Source organism: Macrobrachium rosenbergii, chromosome 51 (genome assembly GCF_040412425.1).
Source record: "Macrobrachium rosenbergii isolate ZJJX-2024 chromosome 51, ASM4041242v1, whole genome shotgun sequence".
NCBI classification, from domain to species: Eukaryota; Metazoa; Arthropoda; class Malacostraca; order Decapoda; family Palaemonidae; genus Macrobrachium; species Macrobrachium rosenbergii.
The window spans coordinates 38,097,383-38,116,390 of NC_089791.1; the positions used below are offsets into that span (position 1 = coordinate 38,097,383).

At 34.9% G+C, this 19,008-nt stretch overlaps 1 long non-coding RNA gene across 3 annotated transcripts in view; it reads left to right on the top strand.

Moving 5' to 3' along the window:
* The window catches only part of LOC136833327 (uncharacterized), a 326,360-nt gene that overhangs the window by 105,621 nt on the left and 201,731 nt on the right, over positions 1-19,008 (top strand). For 2 of the 3 annotated variants that reach the window (XR_010851431.1, XR_010851430.1), the window contains exon 7: positions 17,136-17,220. This is a non-coding gene — a long non-coding RNA (uncharacterized lncRNA). Of the gene's footprint in view, positions 1-16,475; positions 16,574-17,135; positions 17,221-19,008 lie in introns of those variants that run through there. The other variant, XR_010851433.1, reaches the window with a different exon arrangement.

A 19,008-nucleotide genomic window follows, 5' to 3' on the forward strand; every position in this document is an offset into this window, starting at 1 on the left:
CTAGGCCCAATGTTTAACTCCCCAGCGGCCGGCATATTTTAAAGCAACAGAACAACTAAACGAAAGGGAATAGACGAATTCAGAGTAACTGAGCTAATATGCAACCAGATATTGGTAAACAGAATGTTGAGCACCCATCAACCACACTGTTCGATTAGTTTCCCAAAGGACGGAAACGAGCTGGAAATCAAAGACCTATCTGTTCAAAGCCATTCGCATTAGCTTTATACCGCTACCATGAATGATGGAATAAAACCAATGCAATTCCTAAACATTCCATTCCACCACAATATTCTATATTTGCCGTTGTCAAATTGTGACTCCATTATAAATCTGCATTTGCAGAGTAATCATATTCCTGGTTCTCAAATGCAATAAGCAATTACGCACGAATGGTCTCATTTTAAAATGTTGCATCCGAGAGTGTATAGGTAAGGAAACCGTAACGTTAATGATGTTGATAATGCAATCTTCATTAGGGGTAGCTCGCAGATGCAAGCTTCAGGATTAATCATATTTCGTGGACGGAAGAACGAAATTGGTTTCGAAAACTGCGTCGTTTCTTCGCGAGAAATGTAATAAAATTACAAAGGACGCAGTCGAAATTTGTTTTCGATGAAGCCGTAAACGAAATTCAGTTATTCTAAATATATCTATATGGAGTCGTTCACTTGAAAATGCAATTCCCTTGCGACAATAGCAGTGACTATGAAAAGGAAAATATGGGTACCTCTAAATATCTAGTTCATAAATTTGAGAGCGGTATAATAGCTGCGGAAGATGGGGCCTTCAATTTACCTGTATAAGTACGACCAAGACCGTCAGGGCGAGTTGGGGGAAGGGAATAAATTCCATATTTCATGAGTTTGCGACCTGAGTAAATTAAATAGGCAAAAAAAAAAAATAGCTTTTATAAAGACATTCTGAACAAGAGAGAGGCTCTTTTCAGTGAAAAATAGATTATTCATAGATTTCTGAACATTTCTTTGGATATTCCAGTCCAAAAGCACCCTGACTGTAAATCATTCCCTCTGCGTCAGCGGAGCTCTTGCGGCACTTTTCGTCAGCGAATAATTAGCAAGTCGTTTCCTCGTGAGGAACGTAATAAATTGCCCAAGGAAGTCATCATTTCAGAGTTAAACAGCTAATGAAATTCACATGGTCCAGATATATCAACGACGAATGATTTACTAGACAAGACACTTCTCCTGTGACAACAGCACGAGTTGTTAGGAAAATAATGGAAATGTACCCCTAGGGTAAATGTTTCCTATATATATATATATATATATATATATATATATATATATATATATATATATATATATATATATATATATCTATATATATATATATATATATATATATATATATATATATATATATATATGTACAGTATGTGTGTGTGTGTGTAATATGTATGTAGTATGTATGTATATGATTCGTGACTAACCTTGAGAGCTTAGTACTGAACTTATGCCTGTTATTCCCTGCTATCCTGTGGTATCATATATATATATATATATATATATATATATATATATATATATATATATATATATATATATATATATATATATATATATATATATATATATATATATATATATATATATATATATATATATATATATATATATATATATATATATATATATATATGTGTGTGTGTGTGTGTGTGTGTGTGTGTTTCTGTGTGTGTGTGTGTGTGTGTGTGTGTGTGTGTAGAGAGACACACACACACACACAGACAAAAACAGAGACAGGTTGAATCCTAATTTTACTGGGGACTTCGTAATCTATAACTAAGGTTTCAGCCCTACCTCCGAACGAGCTATATTTTGTTGTTTAAGAAAAATATCCATCTATTCGAAGAAATACGATACAGAAGGAATTTGTGCCGATTCCAAAACCAATTTCGCCCAACACCTCTCCGAGGGTGTTTACTGAACGATTTCTTTATTATCGCAGGGATAAGGATCAAAGACCAACTCAGGCCGTGGGAGAACTGAGAACCAGAGCGAAAGGGTATAATCCAACAAACGTGAAAATAGCTCAACACATAACACTTTCATCCTCTACAGCATCTCACAAGGTTTTGGCGACGTAAATATCATCTTATATTCTTGTGTTATTGAAAAAAAAAATATATTATTCATCCTAATCCAAAGGGCCTACGTCGTGTGTGAGAACTCTTCTGAAAATATTTAAAGTCAGTAGAATAAAACATCCAAGACCTTCTTCATCTGTCATCGTCAATAAGATGGTTACGCAATTTTGCGTTACGCATATTTGTTACAGCAGATTCAGTTCTGAAAGAAATTAACAAAAGTACAACTGTATTATGCCCAACCGTAAGTGCGTTACACAGTAATAAAGCTTTCCAAGAACTGTATAGTATATTATGATATCTACAAAACTGCAGTTATTCATTTTATTTACTGAACTTGCCAGTACAGGAATGAAGTGTGCCTTTCTATGACCATCATTGTTATTCAGAGTGCAAATATTTATATAGAACAAACCTAAAGCACAATTAATTAGTAACGCAAACTTCCTCTAAATAAAATGCCCATATGTGAAAAAAAAAACGAAATAATGAAAAGGGAAAATGGGGAACACTTACATAAGATATGTCGTACGTCATCGGGTATTTATGTGGCATTCAGTAACAAGGAAACGTTCATTTCAACTGTCGCTAGTAACGCGAATGTCTATGGAATTATTTTACGTAAAGCGAGGTAGAAAACGGATGCAGGGACTTACTCCAAATTAAAAATAGTTCAAGCACACTCTCAGGCTTGATACTCCTTCGCCAAAGGGGCTAATTTTGCTCCTGCGTCGGCGTTTGGCTGGTGAAATCATTCACTATTTCCCTGGACATTGTCAGAGAATCGATGAAGAGTTGGTGCCTAAATCGCAGACTGGAAATCGGTATTAGAAAGTACTAGTAGAGAGAAGTTGGAAGTATTTTCGACATTTTATCTGCGGAAAATTATTCAATCTAGGAAGTTGAGGGGGAGGGTTACAAAGGATTACCATTTTGGAAATGTTCAAAATATTCTTACATTTCAATGCATTAATGGGAATCTTTTTTCCCCACAAATGATAATTCTATGCCCGCTGAAATTAAGTAAATGCATAATCAGGAGATTTTTGTAAATGCTGCTAACTTTTTAGATGATCCAGTCATGCCTTACAGCAATTTCTAGATGAAACTGAAGTAAATTTCATAATGCCAACTTCCATATATAACTTGGAAGATAACATGTATGATATATTATATAATTACATCTTACCTGATTTTTGTTATATATATATATATATATATATATATATATATATATATATATATATATATATATACACTGTATATATATATATATATATATATATATATATATATATATATATATATATATATATATATATATATACATATATATTTGTGTGTGCATGTGTGTGTGTATGTGTGCGTGTTTGTGAGTGTGCTCATGCTTGCTGTGCGTGCCTGTGTAACGCTAGCTGGCAGGTCAGAGATTAGAAATTTGAAACTTCGTTACACAATACCGACTTTTTACGTGTTCATGTGTTCATTCATTCACTATCTTGACTTCATAACTGACAACGAATTGAAAGACAATGAATTTTTTAAACTTTTAAGGGCTAAATATTAGACTGGATGGGAACAGGATAATAATAAAAAAAAAAGATATCAGAGGGTATTCATTATTCCACAGGACTGGCAAGAGAGAATGAGAGATGCAAACGTCAAACAGACAGACGAATTGTGAAATAAAGTCAGATGGAAATTCAAACAAATAGCAAGGTCCTTATCAATGGAAGTAGATATAATTCTGAATCAACTTGAAGTCGTTTTTAGCGTTGATAAGTCTTTCAGAATAATGAATACGAAAATAAATTTCCTATGAACATGAGACAAACATTGTTTGTCGACCAAACTTATCAACCACTCAGAAACCATAGATTGGTCGCAAGCGTTTCTCCCTATGCTATGCTAAAAACATATTTTCATTATAATAAGTCACAATTTTATTTATTGTTGTAATACGGAAAAACAAATGTAACTTTTCTCCTTTTATCCATGAGATCATGACTTCCTTTTCTCTCAGTTGGTCTTTTTCGTAATACTCTCGTGAACGAATAATGATAAATATTAACATCATTGTCCTCTAACGTGATAAACTCCCATGCGGAAAAACGTTTAAAGATTGTACGTAAGTTTCATTATTTTTAGACTTGATTATTTAACACTCATTACGTATTGTACATAGTTCCCGTTTCCGTACCATATTAACTATAAGAGAAAACGAAATCGGCCACAAAGGTTTCGTTACATTAAGGCCGCCACTAACGTTCAGTTATACCTGAGCAGTTATGCCTGTGCAGGCAAAACTGAACGTTAGTGGGTTCGGTTTTGCCTGCACAGGCCGACTGTGCAGGTAAAACTGAACCCCACTAACGTTCAGTTACATCTGCGCAGTTATGCCTGTGCAGGCAAAACTGAACGTTAATGGGTTCAGCTGTGCCTGCACAAGCCGACTGTGCAGGCAAAACCGAACCCACTAACATTCAGGTATACCTGAGCAGTTATGCCTGTGCAGGCAAAACTGAACGTTAGTGGGTTCGGTTTTGCCTGCGCAGGCCAACTGTGCAGGTAAAACTGAACCAACTAACGTTCAGTTATACCTGCGCAGTTATGACTTGCAGACAAAACTGAACGTTTGCGGGTTCAGTTTTGCCTGCACAGGCCGACTGCGCTGGCATAACTGCGCAGTTATAACTGAACGTTAGTGGCGGCCTTTAAGGGGAAGCAACAGATAGCAGTTTTCTGAGTCATTAATTATGCAAAAACATTTCTTTAACCACTTTAACTACTTATGTCTTCACATCATATCTCGCTTATGTTACTCGATCAAAGGTTCTCGATCCCTTTTTAGATTTAGTTGAAAAGACAAAACATGTTCACGGTTTATATATTTGGGACGTTTGAGAATAATGTTGTGCATAAATCTTATTATCATATTCTATAGAGAGAGTAGCGCGACCGCTTTTCTTAAAATATTACAATGACTTTTGTTGCATCATAATTTTTATTTATAATGACTTAATCATAATTTTTGTGTAACCTTTCTACTAAGCAACAGTCACCAATGACAAACTTTTGCAGAGTTTAAAGCGAGTTCCGTCGGGTAAAGAGCAAAGTTGAATTACTCATCGGCCTTTATTTACGCTTCCTTCTTTTAAAAAAATTGTGTTCTCTAATCCTGAGTTTTCTTTGTTTGGAGGGTGGCAAAATTATATGAGAACTTCCTCAAATGTTAATTCAAAACAATTCTTTTCACTTAACGCTACTGCCAAAATTGTCTCGCCTATTTTTCAAGTTGGGAACAGTGCAAATTTTCGAAATATAAAATGCTCGATGGTTCACAGCCAGAGAACATTTTTTTGCGAGCATGAATAGGTAACGAAGGTGTGAACTAATATTTTCTGTACCAAAGATTTTTCAAAAAGATTTTCCATGCTGAAACGAAATGTTTTCAAATAGACGTTTTTTTTGTTGTGAATTCATGACTCGGCTGTTATTTTGAGGAAGTGGGATTATCCATATATGTATGTATATATATATATATATATATATATATATATATATATATATATATATATATATTTCATAATTAGTGAAAAAAAAATACTTTATAAAAGTTTGACTAATGGTGAAGGAAATGATAAGGAGATTTCACAGCATTTACTGACATTAATGATAGCCCATTGCTTGCTTCCGGTATCCATATTACTGAACGTGTTACTTGAATGACTCTCTCTCTTTCTGTCGTTTTATCTTCGGGTCACCATAAAGTGTTAAAAATGTTATCAGTGTTGGAATTCCTTCCCTGTAACCTATGTCAAGATTTGGGGTGAAAATGAAACGCCATCACAGATTCGTTTCGTAAGTGTGTGTGGAATTTGAAGTGAAATAGATCTAAGAGAGAGAGAGAGAGAGAGAGAGAGAGAGAGAAGAGAGAGAGAGAGAGAGAGAGAGAGAGAGAGAGAGAGAGAGAGATCAGGCAACCAGTAATGAATACTCTCACATACGTTACAGAAAGCATTCAGGAATTTCAAATTCCTAGATTTTTCCCTTTTTTCGTTACGTAGGTTTTTGCTTTAATACTAGAAAAAAAATTCCTGTGCTGGCCGCGGTTTCCGTTGACTTTCGACTCATTTAAAATGATTGTGATATTTTTTTCCTTCTTTTTTGCTCTCAATCATGTATTTAACTTCTACGCATTTTGCTAGATTTACTTCTGCTGTCTATAGACCATCAGGAGAGAAAGAGAGATAGAGAGAGAGAAAAAAAAAAGCATACCTTTGTTAAAGCATACATAATCATGCCTAATAATAAAACAGTTTACTGTGGTAACGTAATTCTCACTTCATCGTGGTTAAAAGATTTTGTCATATACTCTCTCTCTCTCTCTCTCTCTCTCTCTCTCTCTATTAGAAACCGCCCTCTCTCTCTCTCTTTCTCGTTATTAGAAACCGCCCTCTCTCTCTCTCTCTCTCTCTCTCTCTCTCTCTCTCTCTCTCTCTCTCTCTCTCGATATTAGAAACCGTCCTCTCTCTCTCTCTCTCTCTCTCTCTCTCTCTCTCTCTCTCTCTCTCTCGATATTAGAAACCGCTCTCTCTCTCTCTCTCTCTCTCTCTCTCTCTCTCTCTCTCTCTCGATATTAGAAACCGCTCTCTCTCTCTCTCTCTCTCTCTCTCTCTCTCTCTCTCTCTCTCTCTCTCTCTCTCTCTCTCTCTTTGTCTGGCAGATATATATCTTGTGCGAAAAGCCCTAAGTTCCTCCTAGGTTAGAGTTTCCTCCTTCTCTTTGTTGGTTGTTGCAGCGCCATTCCTCTTCTTAAATCCTTTCTTCAGCGTGCACCTCGCGCCGAATTATGGAGATCGTAAGAAAATGAAAGCATTTTTCTTTAAGGGTAGCTAATTTTAATTTTAATGACCTCGTTCTTTAAATTATTAGGTAAGATAAAATGTTGTTTACGCAAGAAATACATATGATTTTTTAATGAAATTCGTCATGGAGCTGCATTTTTCCCTTCCACCCATCATCAGCATCCTCTCTCTCTCTCTCTCTCTCTCTCTGTGGGCGGGCACGTATGCGTGGGAACTAAATAAAATTTAACAAAGACCCTGTTCATTTTGCATCTTTAAGTTACGTGCTTGCAAGCGTTCGTGGGTACTAAGAAAGTACGACAAAATTATCTCGAGATACGCTTTTTTTTATGCATAGTCTCGCTCTCTAACTGTGCCTCACAGGCTCACATTTGGCCTATTTAAGACTGTAAATAGAACGTATATGCTGCCCATTAAAAATAGTATTTTTACTTCTTTTACCTCGTGGTTTATAAAACTTTTATATACAGTCGTTTCTGCGACAGGCTTCGAATACTGTAGGTGTTCTCTCTATATATAACAAAATCCTTTAGCTTTCTTTATTCGCTGTGTATTATAATGCGGAGTGTTCATGGAAAAACTCACGTAGTTTCAGCAAATCAAAATACATAGAACACATGATATATTTACGGTTCTGTATCACCGTATGGAATCTATTTCATTGCTATCAGTGCCAATCATCGTCACCTTTTATGAAACTGAAATTAAAATAAATTATTATCTTTATTCATATATTCATGCCGAGCTTGAAAATGCAGATCAAGCATTCCAGCCTACTGGTCATACTGTATATTGTAAATTAACAAAACTTACTTTAAAAAAAAAAATGTAATGAAATGCTATATTATTACTACGCAGATTACGTGAGGTCAAAAAATTACTATCAAATAAGGATGCCAGATTCGTACAGAAAATTCAAGAAAACAATCATTCAAAGTTCAATTGATGTGAGTTGTATGTATATCAAAACCATGATAATCTAAGATCAGAACAGTGTTCTGTCGAGTGGGAAAGTGAGATACATACAGAAATTTACAACTGTTGCAAGACCATTTGTATCGGGTGTAAGAAAGAAAACATCAAACAATCGCCAAGTTTTATAGTTGGAGGCGAGGCAATAAAATGCCTCCCAAACAGACCAAATCGGACAGCTTTTGAAAACACATTGAAGAACCAATGTCCTTCGACTGTCATCCAGGGAGTTTTTATCGCTTCCTGGAGTCGTTGTCACGGCGGTTTGTCCCATAAATTATCGTGATTTTTTGCCCTTTCAGGGTTTTTCTGGTATTTCCACCAAGTTTCTCCCCTTTTCATTCATACTCATATCTGATATGTACGATTGTTTTTTTAGAAGAAATGCAGCCTTTAATATCATAGAAATTGTAAAGTTTTTTTTATTAAATTAAAACAAATATTCTGGCAATTTTTTCTTTTTTTTTTTTGCTCAGAATCACTATGAATGTCAATTAGATCTAATTGACAGATAGCGTTTCACTGATTATAACAAACTGAATATAAAACCATTAAAACAGCATGCTTACCTTTGTATTTTTACCATTGAAAACTGCTTAAATAAACCTTTGCTAATTAAAAAAAATAGAATCTATTCGTTTTTAAACAATAATAGATCAAGTGGATAAGTTTTGTATTTAGGTTATTGAATGAATATAAAACCTTATAATAACCTAAATATAAAACCTATCCATTTGATCTATTATAGGTCTTCACTGGACGGGTCGATATCGTACTCACCTAGCACTCTCCTAGGCCCGCGTTCAAATCCCCGGCCGGTCAGTGAAGGATTAGAGGAATTTATTTCTGGTGATAGAAATTCATTTCTTGCTATAATGTGGTTCGGATTCCACAATAAACTGTAGGTCCCGTTGCTAGGCAACCAATTGGTTCTTAACCACGTAAAATAAGTCTAATCCTTCGGGCAAGCCCTAGGAGAGCTGTTAATCAGCTCAGTGGTCTGGTTAAACTAAGGTATACTTAACTTTTTTTTTATCTATTATTGTTTAAAAATGAATAGATTCTAATTTTTTAGTTAGTAAAGGTTTATTTAAGCAGTTTTCATTGGTAAAAATACAAAGGTAGAGTCGCTGATTTAATCACGCCGAGTCGCTAGGGGCTGAACAATTCGGGAAACACGTAGGATGGAAGAGAGTTCCCCCATTATAGAAGTGACTGTTAAGAACTGATTTTATTCATAGAGCCGCAAGACTTTACACGAGTGCCTACAACAATCAAGGATGAGGGAGCAGTGTTGACGGTGGGACAAAATTGACCACAAACACTGGGGTAAGGATGCTGGCAAACTTCTTGGGTAAAACTGAGACAAGTACAGTAGGCCTTTCCCATCTCGGAGACACGAGAACGTTATTGTCTTTGTATAATGAAACGTCTAAAAACTAGTAAAAATTACAGTTGTCATTGTACAGAACGCTAAATGTGGTAAATACAAGTTTAATACTTAAAAAAAAAATAACGAAAAAATAGATGTAGCTTTTATGATGCTGCCATTTTCCAGAAATGATCAATATTTATGTGATTATTTTATTAGAATTTCAGATTGCAGTGTGCAGCCTTTATCCTAGGGTTAAAAACCGTTCGATTTTATATGATCCTAAGTATTGCCTTCATAATAACATCGCTGCTCGAATAGTAAATGAGCTTTGTCGCTGATTTATAGAGATCATCGTATTTGTCGAATCTTTGTAACCGTAAGATATACAATCTCTTTAGTATTGCAGTCATCTACCATACTGTTTGGTAAACAATGGTACTTTTAAGCCCTGTTTATGATGGCATTTGGGAAAAACCACAGTTCCTTTCAGCATATGCTATTGCCATTACAATAGAATGGCCTCATAATAAAGCCTCTTTGAGTTGTTAATATCGCGATTCGTTGTAATTGTTGAATTATGAGTTAGAGAAAATCCTATGAGTGCTCTTGTGTAGGATTTGCCAATCATTACTGCGACTTTCCGGTAGAGAATGGGTGAATCATATTCGTAATGGCGAGATGTAAAACAAGGCTTTTATACATTTACATTTTTCAATTATTTATTTCATTATTAAGAAAGATTCAGTCTAATATGAAATTAAGATTTCATTATTTTCATTCATTAACAAGAGAAAGTACACTTTATCGAATTCGAGTTCCATGAAATGAATTCTGCAAAAAAAAAAATTCTTATTAAAAATAATTACAATACTAACGCCAGTAGCTTTTGAAGGAGATAATGGATTTATGCGTTTTTGCTTGTTTTCCGTTCTTAGTTAATCTCAGTATATTATTTCTGGATTTAAATTCAATTTCGTGGAATGGCAGGCTGTGTGACATTAAAAGGATCTACCAATCTGCGAGATGTAAATTCAGATTCAGATATTTAGGTATGCACCGAGACACATAAAACACACGTACAATACTGTATACACAATATATATACACACACAAAACATATATATATATATATATATATATATATATATATATATATATATATATATATATATATATATATATATATATATATATATATATATATATATATATATATATATATATTATGAACACATGAGAACATTGTCTAACAGAAATAACTTTCTGACTCACAAGGAACGAAGAGAGAAATAACTGTAAGCTCAACTTTCAGTAGCAACTTCTGAAGTCCTAATGCTGTATGTCTCATATTATATATATATATATATATATATATATATATATATATATATATATATATATATATATATATATATATATATATATATATATATACCGCACGAGTCTTCATATATATTCTGCATCATCATAATACACTCCATGTTTTTTTATTTTTCCATTCGTCGCATGATGTCTATTTTGCCGAATTAATCTCCCTAAATCTCATATTGCTCACTAGGTAAATATTAAGCTCATTGATGTGGCTGTCAGACTTCTCGGAAACTTCAGGAACCTTCCACAGGAAGCTAATTAAAAGTCATTAGAAGTTTTGTGAATTTTAATAATCCTTTGATGAGCTTGTCATTCTCTTGGTTGGGCGGTTGCTATGCACAATCAGTCTCTTTCATTTATTGCGAATACCGGGCAGATTCATCCATACTGCCGCACATTCTTCAATACTCAAACTCTGATTCGTCTCGGATATTGAATATGTATGCATATATATATATATATATATATATATATATATATATATATATATATATATATATATATATATATATATATATATGTGTGTGTGTGTTTGTGTGTGTATGTTTGTGTGTGCGTGCATGTGTATGTGTGATGCTTTCTTCCAGATGTTGTTGGAAGATCCTGGCCCTTTGCTTCGGTTCCGGTTCCTGCTCCCACGATCAACCCGTAATATAATGACTTTCGGAGTAGGCTTGCTGTTGCTGTAAATGCTCTCCATTATACGCTTCACGTAGCAGAACATTTTTGCTGTGACTTCTATTCATAACAACGATTGATGGGATTCTTTTTTCTAGAGACGTATTTCTCTCCTTTCAGGGCATTTTATTGTTTGGGGAAGCATTTCGACTTTTTCTTTCTTTATTTATGTATTCCTCAGGGTTATTTACTTGAGGTGTATTCGTTTACAGTATGCATAAATTGCTATCTGTGTTTGAAATTAAAAACGATAATTTAACTAAACAGACCAGACTGCAACCGAAACCTTATCGAGGGAGACGTTAGCTCTTTTCTCTGGGTGACGTTCAGAGCTGCATAAGAATTTAATTATCATCTCGTCATTACCATTCTGTACCCAACATTTCTCCAGCATAGTTTCACCTCTCCCGGCTTTGTATTTTTCTTCCTACATTCCCTTTCCGAAATATATATATATATAAAAAATTCCAATCCAAACCAGAACCCGTTTACGAAAACTTTTGCAGAACTCATTATGACACATTCCAGAATTTGAAACAATTCTCAGAGAATTCTCCGGTATTTCATAATCAAATTTTTGGCCAAAGTTTAATTCGAGTAACTTGAAAACAAGATACTCCAAGGCATTAAGGCTCTCTCTCTCTCTCTCTCTCTCTCTCTCTCTCTCTCTCTCTCTCTCTCTCTCTCTCAGTGTAGCACACTGTGCTCACCGCTGTGTACCAGATAGAGTAGGTAATTTTTAGGTAACTGTTATAGGTCGCAGCTGGAGTGAAGAGAGCGAGAGATAACTGAGGAAATACAAGAGATGTGAGGAATCGATACTGCGTCAGAATGTAAACCAAGAAACAATTATAAACTGAAGCCCCTCCGTAAGACAATCTTCACCCCTACACCAACCCCCGCTCTCTCTCTCTCTCTCTCTCTCTCTCTCTCTCTCTCTCTCTCTCTCTCTCTCTCTCAACAAAATTTCATGCATTCTTTTATTTTCTAAAGATTAATGGGCGAACAGCTCATTGCAAATCGAGATCGAGACAAGCCTTTAAGAAAACCACCTCTCTCTCTCTCTCTCTCTCTCTCTCTCTCTCTCTCTCTCTCTCTCTCTCAACAAGTAAGTCAGTAATTTAGCCCATCCTTATTTTGATAAAAAAAGTCATTCATTCTTTTATTGTCTAACGATTAATGGGCGAACAGCTCATTGCAAATCAAGATCGGAACAAGCCTATAAGAAAACCACGTCTCTCTCTCTCTCTCTCTCTCTCTCTCTCTCTCTCTCTCTCTCTCTCCGTCAACAAGTAATTCAGTAATTTAGCCAATCCCTATTTAGATAAAAAAAAGTCATTCATTCTTTTATGGTCTAACGATTAATGGGCGAACAGCTCATCACAAATCAAGACCGAAACAAGCCTGTAAGAAAACCACAAATCTGAATCGCTCTGAGGGAAACTGCAGACTCCCTTCCATTCATCGTCTTAGCAAAGAAGGAATCTCTCAGTAATCCGGACAAATATTCATAGGAAACCGATAAGACGAACTCGGGGAGATCGTATTCATAGAATGGTAAGGATCGAACGCATATATTAGGTTGTGCATGCATGTTTTACCATTGGGCGCATGCAAATATCCAGGGTCAGTTTCTCATGAACTCCCGCACTCGCAGAAGAAATGGTCATCTCGGATAGATTTCGCTCTTCAAGAACATGAACTAGACTGGGAAATTTTCACCCTTATTTGTTATGTAAAAAAGACTTTAAATATTCTAAGGGCATGTTCATTCGGGTGCTCGTGATCTATGCAGTGAAATGAGTACAAGGTTTACAGCAAACTTTAATGGGTCTTTGACGCTGAAGTAAGCAACTTTATTCAAAACAGTACTCGTTAAGAATCAGAATGGTAAAATATTCTATATTCGTCTCTTTTAGGCATTGTATATATATATATATATATATATATATATATATATATATATATATATATATATATATATATATATATATATATATATATATAGAGAGAGAGAGAGAGAGAGAGAGAGAGAGAGAGAGAGAGAGAGAGAGAGAGAGAGAGAGAGAGAGAGAGAAATAATCAACACAATCACGTGTGGAACAGAAATAAATTTCTGACTCACATCAGGGCTGAACCGAGGACTTTCAACTGAAAGACCTGGGTTCGAACCTGATGTGAGTCAGAAATTTATATATATATATATATGTGTGTGTGTGTGTGTGTGTGTGTGTGTGTATAATCCGTATACCGTATATTCAAAGGACAAGAGGGGGAAAAAGAACGAAAGTACCAAGATGTAGGAGATCATGTAAATCTAAGTATGAATAAAGTCCAAAGTCAAGAGATAGTTCATGAAGCCGATTGATCTTCGGCAAAAATTCTTGGAACTTGATGAGCCTAAAGTGCCGCCAGGTCAATGAGGTATCATTAAAGTCCTGGGATCCTCTGTATTTGACCTCCTTAACTTTAATTACATGCAGTATGTTACCTCATTAAAAAGAATTGCCAGACTGATGCCGATGATCAGGAGACAGTCAGACTTGAATGTCAAGTAATAAAGGAGAGAGAGAGAGAGAGAGAGAGAGAGAGAGAGAGAGAGAGAGAGAGAGAGAGAGAGAGAGATTGATTCCTGTTTTCGCTTTTGTGAGAAATTTCAAAAGCCACGTCGAATATTAGATTTGTGTTAACTAAAATTATAAATAACACGCAATTAGTTTCTTTCTTATTTTGCATAACATATGCAACTAACCTAAAACCATAACTTCAAATTCATACGGCAAAGGCACCAAGCTCCCGAGAAAATGCATCTGTAACTTCTCAAGAGACGCTCTCACTCTCAGCATATAAAGGACGCATGAAGCAACTATTATTCTAATCCGCTTAGTTGATGGGGATGCCAAAGGAAGGCAATCCTCATGAGGAGAGAGAAGTAATCCTAGGATTTTTCAATCTTTTCTTTTAGCTCAACAAATCCTCCGGGGGTGTTGAAACCGGAACTAGAAGTGAAATTTTGTAAAGCAGCTCTTCAGAAGGAAAGTAAAATGGCATCGAATTGTGTCGTGAAGTAGTGTACTTCCCAGCTTAATACGAGATACTAGAGGACCATTAATGTGGAGATTCTTGAAATATATTTTTTGTAAAAATCCAGGATTCTTTAGCTTTCAAGATTTACCGTCCCCTTCTTTAGAAGAAATGTAAGCGAAGCTTACTCTTGAAACTGTTTCTATATGCTCACCTTGCAGATCTTCTCACCTGCCTTCATTTTCGTTCATTTTCATAAGGGTTTTCACTGGGTTGGGGAACAGGATTACCTGGTAAGTGATGCTGGTCGAGCACAGAAACAGTATCCATTTTAGATTCTCGCGTCACAGCCAAAAGATGTTTCCAAAGAGACACGCTCCTAGTTGATCTGGTCTAGAATACCAAATGAGTTGTTGCCAAGCACTATTAGTATGGATTTAGTTAAAGCCCTTTCCGCAACCCTGCGCTTTTTGTTGTTCGTTTTAAACATTATTTTGCAATCATCAAAGCTGTTCTCCTATTCCCACGACAACAATGCATTACTAAAACATTATTCTTGTCATTCATTCTTATTTATATTATATGTTCGGAGAGACGTTCATGCAAATTTCTGCCTGCTTCACCGCCATGAAAAAGGATGCATTGCGCTCATTTTTAAACGCATGTTCAACGTTTTGTTGAAATACGAATACATAGCTTTCTTTTTTCGTTTATTCTTGCAAGCAACCCTATCATGAGGAGAGAATTTTATGGTGGTGTTCTTTTCTGACTTCCATATACGTTTTAATTAGTGTATGGGTACTAGGCAGCAATGTGAAAATCGTCTCTCCGGACTAGAAAAGCTTTAAGGACTGATGACAAGAATAACACTATAATAATCCAATAAGTCCTTTATCAGCTTAAAGGGATTAAGTCTCGCTGGAAACTGGCCTTTATGGTCTAACCTAAGTATCAACGAAAATGGACGTTTGGTGAGAAGATCTACAAGGACAACATATATAAACTAAGAGTTTCAGGGGCAATCATCACTAACATTTCCTGTGAAGGGTGGAAAAGTAGTCCACAAAAGCTAAAGAATCGTATATGTATATATATATATATATATATATATATATATATATATATATATATATATATACATATATATATATATATATATATATATATATATATATATATATATATATATATATATATATGTATGTATATATGACAGCTGATTACTATAACTAGGCAAACCCTTGATTAGTAAAATTTGGGTACAGTCGAACTGTCACCTATAAAAGTTTTTAATCTCAGAGCACATTAATGTCTTCATTTTTTTACCATGTTCTTTCCTCTTGCTTCGTCTATGCTATCACGCATTAATACGTAATAATAATAATAATAATAATAATAATAATAATAATAATAATAATAATAAAGACCACGGGAGAAAATTCTGTCTCAAGGCTGTGAAATATTAAATAATAGCAATAACGAAAAGAAAAAAGAAGCAAACCTGTCAATCGAATGAATTAAGTTTTGATAAGCGGCACCTTTATGCAAATTGAATGGTGATGTTCAAACGACAACAAAGAAAGCGGGTAGAATTTTATGATGCAAACTGTTAGTTGTAAGAAGCCGCTGGAGTCTCATTACATATTACGAACACATCTCTCATTTGCCAGAAGAGTGACATAACTCAAAAATTGCTCTTTTTCAGGGGAAGCAATTTCAAGTTTAAAACTCTATACTCTCTATGGTGTAATGGCGACACGTCATTCCCTCTAGCGGTTAGTGTTACAAATGCAAATAAGACGTTTTTACCACAATACGGAACAAAGAACGGGCTATTTGCTGGTATCAATAACTCAAAAAACATTTTTTGAGCTGTCACATTTTTCATGACGATAGCACGTGAATCATTTTGCTCAAAATAAAATTAAGTCTTACTAACAATTACTTAAACTAGTCATTATCGTACACTATCAACATAAACATAACATTCAGCGCTGTTGAGGCAACCAGTCTTCCAGAAACCGGAAAGCAGTGATACCTGATTGGCCAAGTGGCAGTTGTCTCCTGGCCTTGACTATGGTTTTGTAGTAGTAGTGGTGCTAATAAGGATTCTACCGAGAAGTGAGAGGATTGTGTTCCTTCACCGAATGGTTGCAGCAGTGTTACGATATTCAGGTGTATATATATATTATCATGTTACGGAAATGGATGGTAATAGCACGGGACTAAAAGTGAATTTTGCCTGCAAGATATTAGGTTCTTTTCTGATATCAGCTGTTGTTAAACAACAATCGCTTTGTAAGGGCATTTATGCAAGGTCGTGAAATTGTGTTTCCTTATACATTCTTTATTTTTTTTGTGTGTGTGTGCTTTTTTATAAGGAAGAATGTACAGCTTCTTTCAGTAGCTTTTGCTTTTACCTTTTGTTTGTTTTGTAGTTGCTCCCAGTGAACGCCATTTGGTCCATCAAGCGTGTTTCTTCTCATTCGTCAATATTGTATTTTTTCAAGCACTCTTTTTTTTTTTTAATTTACATTTTTAATTTCTCTCGATTTCCATATATCTCTCGTACGGCTGACATTCGCTAGATAATAATACAGGTTCCGTGTGACTGAAACTCCTTTTCAAATATTTTCTTGCATCTTAGCCCCGTTAATCTACATTCATCCATGCATCTAAACAAAGTGGCAGTTAATTAAGTAAATTATTCTAACTCTCCTAAATATTCCTGTTTCAGACGTCTTATGCATTGTACCCCTTCAATTCCATTGCTGACGACTCCTTTCCAAGAGGAGGACAGCCGTCGCTTTCTCCGGCTGATGGTGAGTGTTAAAACTATTTAATTAAAGTTTAGCTACTACTTTACAAAGGTAAGCCTACATTTTTAGATTTCTTTTATTGAAATCGTTCGTGACCTCAAAGTCTCGCGCTATCGTTTCATTGTCATCCTTATCTTCAGGCCCGTTAAGTAATTTTTCATTCATACATCATTACAAATATCAAGGAAAAATGAAAGAAGCTATTTATTTTGAAGATCTTTCTCTTGGAATATTAACTATCGAGGGTATATTTTAACGATCTGTTAGTTTTTACCAACTATGCGCATGTTAGTTTGTAATCAATGGCTATCTTCAAGGATTTCCCCAATCCGGAACCGGTTTGAAATAAAATTATCGGTAGTATTCGTAATTCATTCTATTTTGTTTGCACTGGCAATATAATAGAACTGTCTTGTCATTTTCATTCTTAATGTACCGTTACAGCCTTTGTGTTAGATGCAGAGAGAGAGAGAGAGAGAGAGAGAGATTTGCTATGTATGCGTGGGTGCATTTCTGGTACAAATTAGGGTTTAATATTATTTCTTGATCGGTTATGGTAGGGTAAAAATATACTGATAAAAACAAATCGCCGGTATTCTTGAGATAGATTTAATGGTACATATGTAATAAAACTGTCTCGCTGAAATTATATTGCAATTTCATATAAAGCAAATACAGGAGAAGTTCAAGGACAGTGTCATATCGGATTATCATTAAACCATGCAGCAAATAATTGTCGCAAAAAAAGTCTGCCAAAGGAAATAATTATTTCGGAATACATCCCGGTGAATATGATTTGAGCCAGTTTGATTGGCTGAAATATTTTGTTTCTCTATTTAGAAAGACAGAAGAACCCTTTTTTGAAAATATGTCTGACCCACAGTCATAAAACATGGAAGCTTTTTGGAAGTAATGCTCACTTTTCATAACCATTTTCAAAGGTACTTCAGCCTCCCAGAATATGGGAGCTCGGCAATGCATCTCTCCTTATTTTAACAGCAGCTGGTTGACCATTTTGGATTTATCATCCTGGGAGCGGAGGATGCTGAGATGCAAACGAGATCAAGTATAAATTTACGACTCCATGTGCTCCCCCTCCCTTCACATCTCTCTCTCTCTCTCTCTCTCTCTCTCTCTCTCTCTGCCGTTCTGTTGCAGTATCTTTAAAATAAATCGGATTTAACTTACTCCCTAACGTTTTACGGTCTCGACATCTTACCAGAATTTGTAGATGGAGTTCTTTACTGACTGACGCAGCTGCGCCAGACGCCGTATATTAGTTTTCTAAACGCCCAGCGTCCGCGCTCTGGAACATTATGTTCGGAATAATGGGAGGGATTAGAGATATGCTCCCATTTTACGTGATAATCCATTTAGTTTCGTAACCCTTTTATATTATACATTATATATATATATATATATATATATATATATATATATATATATATATATATATATATATTGATATATATCATATATATATATATATATCTATATATATATATATATGTATATATATACATACATATATGAGAGTAAGCAATACTATATTTCTTTTTTATATGGTCACCATATCACGTGTGACAGCTTACTTCATAAGTACACACAAATATATACTGTATATATATATTTATATATGTGTGTGTGTATATATATATATATATATATATATATATATATATATATATATATATATATATATATATATATATTTATCTATTTATTTATTTATTTATATTCCTGTGTGTACTTCAGCAGAAAGCTGTCATACGTGATGTGGGAGACCATAAA